Below are 9041 nucleotides of genomic sequence, written 5' to 3'. Positions count from 1 at the left end.
AATCTAATAATTCTAAACCATACTGAAGATAAATTCTCTCTAATAGCTGAGAAATCTTTCTATATGAATATAAAGAAATGATGTTTTAACAGCCATTGATCTATCAGGTGCACAAGCCTTAAACAATTTTATATTTCTTAAATTCTAGCCAGAGAAGAATTTTGTTCTTCATTTTTAGGAAATGGATGAAAGAGCTGGCTCCCCATAATTTGGTCCTTGTGATTTATCCTAAGCACCACAGGATTCCATAAAAAAATTAAGACAGAACTAAACTCAAGCTTATTGTGTAATGAAGAAATCTGGAAAGGCTACTTGAGAAATCACCTCCAATTGGGAGATGAATTAACATCACAATGAATAAGACAATTTTCTCTGGTTTCACCAAATTATTAAGAGGAGGTTTTAGCTTATTTTTTTTTAAGCGGAAATAAAAATGTGCAAATTATCTGTGCATATAAATTCCATGGTCATAAACAGAGTCACAGAATATTTATTACAGGTAGAAAGTATATGCCAGAAAAGAGAAATTTTAAAGGTTATTTTAGACAGTTTACTAATCAATAATCAATGTCTAAATATAAGAATTACTATCATAATAAATAAAAATATTGTCATCAAAACTAAATTTAATTTAACCGTATATTTAAATCTTAAGCATGGCCTTCTATGATTAAATTTGCATATAAAAGGTGTTATATTTTTACCATTTATGTAAAACAAAGTCCTAAATAACTGCTGTGTGTGTGTGTGTGTGTATACATATGTATGTGTGTGTATGTGTATATATATAAAATGTTGTCTGGTGTTTTAATGCAAATAATGGGGCAGGAGTATAAATACACAACTCCAAATCATCAAAATAACTAATAATTTTAACACCTTTTATGTGTTAGAGTGGTTTTAGCTGAACTAGAATATGTGACTAAAAGCTTTCAAAATGTGAATCTTATGTATTTATATACTTATTTTCTTACTAAAAATACATACCAAGAAATCTAAGGGTAGTGGATTCCAGAGTTACTCTGATTATTTAAGAATGTTGGGGTTTTTCTGCATCAGCTTCTCTGTTAGTTTATAGCTCTCCTATTGCTTCCTTTGCAACATTTTTATTTGTTTTCTCATTTTAGTTGCCTCTCTGTTTGTTTCTATGTGTTAGGAAGATTTCTTAGGTCTCTCAGCCTTGACCACATGATCTTATGTACTAGGTGTCTTGTGTGGCCCAGTGTCACAGTCTCCCTGATCACCTGTGCCCGAGGCTCTGGGCATGTACCTTGTGCGAGTTGTACCTATTCTCCTGTTGCAGCTAAGCCTTGATTGCCAGTGCGAGCTGAGGGGTGTTATTCGCTGTTGAATTTGCAACCCAGGGAAGACGAGCTGCTTGAGGCTAGCTGCATGAGGATGGCTCTGCTGTGGGTAATTTGTGGATTGGGTGGTGCAGGGTCTCAGGAAAACAGGGGGTGCAGCAAGCTATTTTTTGTCAGTCCGATGCATATACAAGATTTTTGCCAGTGTTGAGCCCATGGGCCCCCACAGAAGTCACAGATCTTAGCAAGTCCAACTGTTGTCTACGATTGGCCTGCAGACCTTTGCGATCTGCCCAAGAGACACTGAAGCTCATGCTGATGCCACCAAATGTCTCCTCCAAAATATACAGGCCACGAGAACTATGCAAACTGTGGGTCATTACTCGTGATGTATGCACAGCTGCAGAAAGACGCACGGTGGGGCCAGCTGTTCAGCCTCAGCCTGACATGGGTTATCACCCAGGGAGATCGGGGGTGGAGCGGGCAGATCTCACACACCAGTGCAACTTCAGAACTGGCCATGTGGGGCAAGGGCTCAACACGTTCAAGATCTTTATTACTGTAGAAATACCTTTCTATTTATCTATCTGCATGCATATATTTATATAAATATAAATATATATTTTATGTACTAAAACGAGAAATTTAAGAGAAACAAAACATTGCTTATTTTGAATAAAATATGGAAATGGAGCAGTATTTAGAGATATTTTCCTAAATATACAGTTATGACCCGATTAAAGACAAAACACTTATTTAATCTTTAACCTTTGTCACTGAAAGGCACATTCTCTTGATTTATGAAATAAAATTTGACCCTAGCCCATAAATCACATACATCACATACATTACATCCTGAGGGTTATGAGAAATTGACTGCAAGTATTCATCACTATTCAATGTGAATAAAAGGTAATAACACTGACGTTTGTAAACTACACAGCAGGAATCATGTCTTCCTTTTAGTACTGCTTATTTTTTATGACCTCATATAAGAAAAACTTAGCATCCTTTTACCTTCATTTTCTCTCTTGTGCCTTCATAATTTGCTTACATTGTTTTATTTACCACAGACATAATTTTAATGGTTAACAACCTTATGGTAATTAGCCACTGGGAACTTTTAATTAGCTTATAATATTTAAAACAATAAACCTTCTAAATATGATTTTGTGCATCAAGGCAACTCAAAATTAAGTATAAAAAGTAGGCTAGTAACTTTATGTTTATTTTAGTATAAAACTTCCAAAGAATCTATTTCTAAAAACATGATGTATAAGTATAATTTTTTTCAGTTTGATTTGTTTCAAAATGAAAAAAAGAGATTATCTAAGTGTAGTTTACTACATATTTATATATGTGCTTTAATACAAGATAATGTTTTAATAAATGACTTATTCAATCATTTACATAAAAAATAATTTTATATTTCAAATATATTTCCTAAAATTTTACAGCTGTTTTATTAAGCAAGAACATTTTTCCATAAAAATTAAACTTTGAGTCATTGCCTAGGTTTTATTATAAACTGAAAAATACTGAGCTCTTGTTAATAAAAATAATGTTAAGAAGAAAAAATAAGCTGGAGGTATGGGATTAAAAATAAAGTAACAAAATATTTAGAAGATTTGCTAGAGGTTCGTAATAGTGACGTAGTTTGCTCAACCTCAGAGTTAATAAGTAGCATAGACAAAACTAAATGATCTCATAAATTCTTATACTTTTAAGTATGGCCTTTTCTAACATATTGATATATACTTTTTAAAGTAATTGCTAAATCGTCATGAAATTTCCAATTCCATTTTAATATTATTATTTTTTACAGAGTTATCTTTTTACATCTTTTAATGTGCTTACAATAGATTTCCAGTTGGAGGTAAAACATATAGTTATGAATATATCCTCTCTATAAAAAGAAATCTCAATTACCAGTGCCAGCCAATCTTCAATGAGCTTTTGTAAGTGTGCTTCTGGGACCCTCAAGTGACCTGTCGTTCTCTTGGGGCCTCTGTAGTCAGGTATTATATAGAAGACTTCTCTGTTACCTAAATATCAATTCCCAAGTGAGTCCTCCTTGTAGCCATGCCTACTCCATCTCTCTGCAGGTGTCAGGTCAGTTACTACACCCTTCACTTCTCTTCTAGGCAAGGGGGAAGACATCAAGCTTGATTCTGGTTGGTTGACTTCAAAGTGAAATATGCTGGAAGCTTCTGAAAATTCTGATAAACTGAATAATGTAAAAAAATGACAGGAGCAGTCCTGCCCTTCTTGCTATAGAACATCATTTTGGGAATACTGGAAGCTGAAACTCACTCTCATCATCAATAGAGCTGAGATAGGGTCAAGATGGCAGACTAGATAAAGGTGGGTTTTGCTCCTCCCACTACTGCATTAGAATTAGAACTAAATTATAAAACAATCAACTTGGAAAATCACCTGAAGTCTACTTGATCGTAACAGATTTCTGATTATATAAAGAAAAAGCCACATTGAGACTGGTAGAAGGGGCGGAGACATGAAGTATACTGGTCATGCACCCGTGCGTGGTGTTTGAGCACTGGAAAGGACAGCGTGTCTGCAGAATGAAAAGCCCTAGCCTCACATAGGGGATCCCCAGCCTAGGGTTCCAGTCCCAGAAGGAGGAGTTCCCACAAAACTTGGCTCTAAAAACCAGTGGGGACTCTGGTTGGACAGGGGAGAAAGAAGGTCCCACACAGAGACTCACTTGCTTCCAGACACTCAACCTGGGTGCTAGAGGAGGGTGAGCAGTTCAAGAGGCACAAGCGACATACGGGGAAAGATAGTTGTGTGGTGCCAGAGTGAGGGCTGGAGAACAGCCACACTTGCTCCTTTGTCAAGCCTCTGGGGTGTCCGGAGACAGGTCTATCACTAACATAGAGTTAAAAACAAAGTATAAAATAGTCACTTTCATAAATCACCTAGGATTCTTACATTTAGTCTTCTAAATCATTATACATTATTAATGTCACCAAGAAAAATACCTTAAAATGATTTGAATTTTTTTAGTCATTTAAAGTATTTTTATTGCTATCTTTTTATAAGAACTTTTGAAATCTACTTTAAATAAGTATAACACAAATTACCATATTTTTGTACTTTTTCCTTTAGTAATCAAATTTAACAAGCCATAGCATGGTTTTACCAGAAATGAAATCAAGCCTTAATAATACTATGACTTGAGGGAAGGAAAAAGTATCTTCAGGGCACATCTATTTTCTTTTAATTTTTCTCTTTTTTATAACAATCTCCTCTCCCCTTAGCAATCTCTCTGATGCTCAATCCCCCCTCCTTCCTAACATTTCCCAGTTTATTTCTGATTCTGAGCTTCGCTGTTCCTCCCTTCTCAATCAAACCATGTTATTGAATATCACATTTATTTGTGCAATTACTTAGCTATTTACGCTGACTGGTGTGTGTTTAAATACTCTTTCCTATCTCTTACATGATTTGATTTTTACACTGAACACTGAGACATTGCTTCTTAAACTGGTTAATTATATCCAATAGTTTTTATCTACATGATAGAGAATAAACACAAGTCCCTAGAAATGCCAAGTTTTTCTCCAAAAGTACAGAATTTTCTGAAAATTTCTGACTTCATTTTTAAAAGGCAAAGTAGATATTTTACTCTGTGATGTGTGAAACTATGTGAAACAAGGTTCTAACAACTGCCATTGTGAAATAAATGTTTTGTAAAATCAAATTTTCTGATCAAAAAAAGAGAAGACCTGAATAGATATGAAGTATTTATAGTCTTTATTTCATTTAAAGGAATACCCATGTGTCATCGTATACATATTATAAATTCAGTTAGGTGTTGCAATAATGAATATACAGTATATGCATCAAATTCGATTTTGAAACATGAAATTTCTTAATTTGAGACACATTTGGCTTCATGGGTATCCAAGTATGTACTGTGGACCGGAACCACCTAAATTTTATAATATTCTTTTTTTTTTTTTTTTGCAAGGAAAATTATGACTTTTGAATTTTTGCTGGTTATTTATCTCCTACATAGAGGTCAGGATGAAGGCTAGGTTAATAATACCCTATTTTGAAACAATATGATCAACATCCTACAAATGTAATATGAGTACATAGATTAGCCCTTTGCAAAAATGGAGGCTGTGAAATTTAAATGTAAAATAACTTGCCTAATGTCGTATCACTTAGTCACCACTGAATCGTAGCTCAGCACCTTTTCCAGTGATCATATTATTGCTTTCATCTCTGTCATCTCTCATCTCTATAGTACTCTGCTTAGGCATAAGATTCTTAATATCGGGAATGAATTCATGCTGAGGTGTTTGCAGGTGACAATGGCTTTTGAAAACATCAGTATTTTGTCTGAGCTTTCAGTTATCCATAATATGCCAACATGACAAGGCGCAAGGCACAGATATATATTTTTTAAACAATGCTCTATTGTTGGCTATTATAGAAGACCAGCATGAGCCCAAATCTGATTGTTGTATCTAGCTCAAATCAATGCTAGAAGATTTTAGGACACTACTATTTCCATTAAAAAAAATTATAATAGTTAAGTGTTTAATTGATAGATACTGAGTAGTTTTATTTTTTATATATGTGTTAGTTTTGAGTAGTCTTATCAAAAAGATAAGACTAAACATATGTTTATTTATTCATTAAGATTGCTATATACCAGTGTTTACAACAAGTTTAAGGACTATTAAGTTAAAGGCAATGTAATAACAGTTCAAATCGGTGGTAAATACAAGTCACAGGGAAGATAAAATACCATTCTTCATTAAACTTAAGAATCTAAGGCATTTTCTTGCTTATAATGTCACCTGTACATTTTCAAGTATATTTCATTTAAATAAAAGTATGAAAAATATATCATTTTAAAGCAACCTGGCAAATATTCATGCATCGTGTATACAGAGGCCTCATAGATTACCTAGATACTTCTATGCATACGGTTGATTGTGACATTCTGCATTAATGAATTTTTTGGATTGTACTTTATTGTCCTATGTTCTACAAATATGACTGAGTACTATGTTAACTTTTATGTTATATTTTATTTATTTTTAATGCCTACAGCAGCTGATATTCCTAGGTGGTCTCCCATCCAAGTACTAACCAGGCCTGACCCTGCTTAGCTTTCGAGATCAGATGAGATGGAGCATGTTCAAGGTGGCATGGCCATAGACTTATGTTATAAATATAACTAAATACAGTCATAATGAATAATTAAAAATAGACCTTTACTACCTGCAAGGGTTTAATATCCAAATTTATGAAGAACTCATATAATGCAATAACAACAACAACAATAAAAAAACAAACAATCCAATTAAAAAATGGGCAGAAGACCTGAATAGGTATTTCTCCAAAGAGGAAATACACATGGCCAATAGACATATGAAAAGATGCTCACGGTCATAATCATCAGAGAAATGCAAATTGAAATTACAATGAGATATCACTTCACACCTGTCAGAATGGCTTTCATCAATAAGTCAAAAAGCAACAAGTGTCGGTGAGGCTGTGGAGAAAAGAGAACCTTTATGTACTATTGATGGGATTGCAAATTGGTTCAGCACTATGAAAAACAATTTGGAGGTTCCTCAAAAAATTAAAAATAGAACTATCATTTGACCCAGTGATGGTACTTCTGGATATTTATCCAAAGAAAACCAAAACTCTAATTTGTAAAGATCTATGCACCCATATGCAGGATTCACTGCAGGATTATTTACAATAGCCAAAATATGAAAGCAACCTAAGTGCCCATCAATAGACAATTAGATAAAGAAGAGGTGGTACATATATACAATGGAGTATTACTCAGCCATAGAAAAGTGAAATCTTATCATTTGCAACAACACGGATAGATGTACAAGGTATTATACTAAATGGAATAATTAAAACAGAGAAAGATAAATATGGGAATATAGAGAAAGAAAAGCTTTGAAAAAAAATTTTTAAATGGACCTTTAAAACCACACATAAAAAGTTTCACACTATTGTATTATCAAAGTATATGCCATTTAATACTTCATGTATACAAAATGACATTTATTCATAAGAGACAAAAGTAGTTGTTTAAACAGTGTTTTGCAATTTCTTATGTTGCTTCATGTAAAATGCAATTTTAAATAACCAAGATACATGGAAAATAAAGCATTGTTAAAGTATAGTATACTTTGATAATTATTTGTCAATATTAAATATGTTTGCTTGCCCCCCCCCCCAAATAGATTGAAAGCTTTTATATACTGTTGAAAACAAAACAAAACAAAAACAAAGACAAACAAAACCAGTGTTTCCCTAGGGACTAATTGTAAGACTTCACAGCTTTGTGCCTTGAAAGTGTAGAGGGTGCTTTAAGTGACTCCCTAAAGAAATACTTTAGTGATGTTCCAAACACAGGGTTTTCTCAACAGGAAAAGGGTTGGATTGCTGCAAGAGCTGGTATTAGTAAAATTGGGTTTGCTCTGCAAAACTGTCAAGTAGCCCCTTTCCATCATCATTCCCTTCTGAATATGGGAACTACATTTCCTGGAATAGGGAATGCTTCCATCTCCACTGGCCGAATGTTATCAATTGTCTATTCCTTACTCTCTGCTTTGTCATAACCAAACGTTAGTCAGGCTTCTCTCCTCCATACAGGTCCCTGAATTCTAAGTGCTTCTAAGTCTGAGCAAAAGCCAACAAAGTGGAACATGCCTTTCTTATCAGCTTGTCCTAGAAATTAACTACAGTGAGAGACTATTCCTTTCAGACCCTACTGATAATTTTCCCTTGCTTGTCCAACTTTCTCTTATAAATTGCTGCTAATATTTTTTACCTGTCCTCACCATATAAAAGAAAAGCTTTTTTTCCCATTTGGTTTGAAGATACTTGTAGATTTTTTGAGATAGAGACATTCTTCCTTAAAGCACTCTTTCTCCTAAGTATTTCCATATTTAGGTTTGATTTGTGTTTATTTGACACCACCCTGTGGCTTGAGTTAACATGCAAAAAGGGGGCAGAATACATCCAAATGTTTGTTCTGACAAAAAATCCAAGGCCTTTTCCACTGATGTGCACCCTTGCTTCTATTATGGCTCCTAATCCCTAATAAGGGATTTAATCCATAATAATGACAAAAGATTTCCATCTCACCTGGAGAGCTAGGGCAGGAAGAGAATTGCTCAGTCCCTATCCATAGTAGCACTCAGAGTAAAGGTCCATTTAACAATGAAAAGTTGTGGGAAAGTCAGCCAAACTGATGCTCTTTTACTGTGATCTTTCTCATCATGGATAGAAAGATAAATATACCATCCTATCTCCCTAGTATTCTCCATAAATTGAGGTGTTGAAGAGTAAAAAACACAACCTCACACACACACATAAAACAGTTTATATCAAGCTTGAATTTATTAATTTTCTGGGAAATATTCACATTTACCTAGAGAGATTTTAGGAATTCTCTCTGACTGTTCAGTGTAGGTGTTGGATATAGGGCCAAAACAAACAGTTATAAGATTTTCAGACATTTTTGATTGGTTATTAAAATAAATTCCTCTTTCAACTGATCATTTTTGTTATTATGACACATTTTGGGTGAATATGAAACCGAGGCTCAGTTTTTAACAAGTTCTGGAAAGGTTTAAGGCTCAGACAGGCATGTGGACATGCAAAAACTTTTAAGTAGAGCATTTTTTTTACAGAGGTTAATGTTATATTTCTGAGACATTAATC

At 34.0% G+C, this 9041-nt stretch overlaps 1 pseudogene; it reads right to left on the bottom strand.

Moving 5' to 3' along the window:
* Positions 1–6386: 6386 nt before the first annotated feature.
* LOC118607397 lies at positions 6387–6505 on the bottom strand (annotated as a pseudogene).
* Positions 6506–9041: the final 2536 nt, after the last annotated feature.

Source organism: Rousettus aegyptiacus, unplaced genomic scaffold (assembly GCF_014176215.1).
Source record: "Rousettus aegyptiacus isolate mRouAeg1 unplaced genomic scaffold, mRouAeg1.p scaffold_m13_p_8, whole genome shotgun sequence".
In the NCBI taxonomy this organism is placed as follows: Eukaryota; Metazoa; Chordata; class Mammalia; order Chiroptera; family Pteropodidae; genus Rousettus; species Rousettus aegyptiacus.
This window is presented reverse-complemented; position numbering and strand designations above follow the sequence as displayed.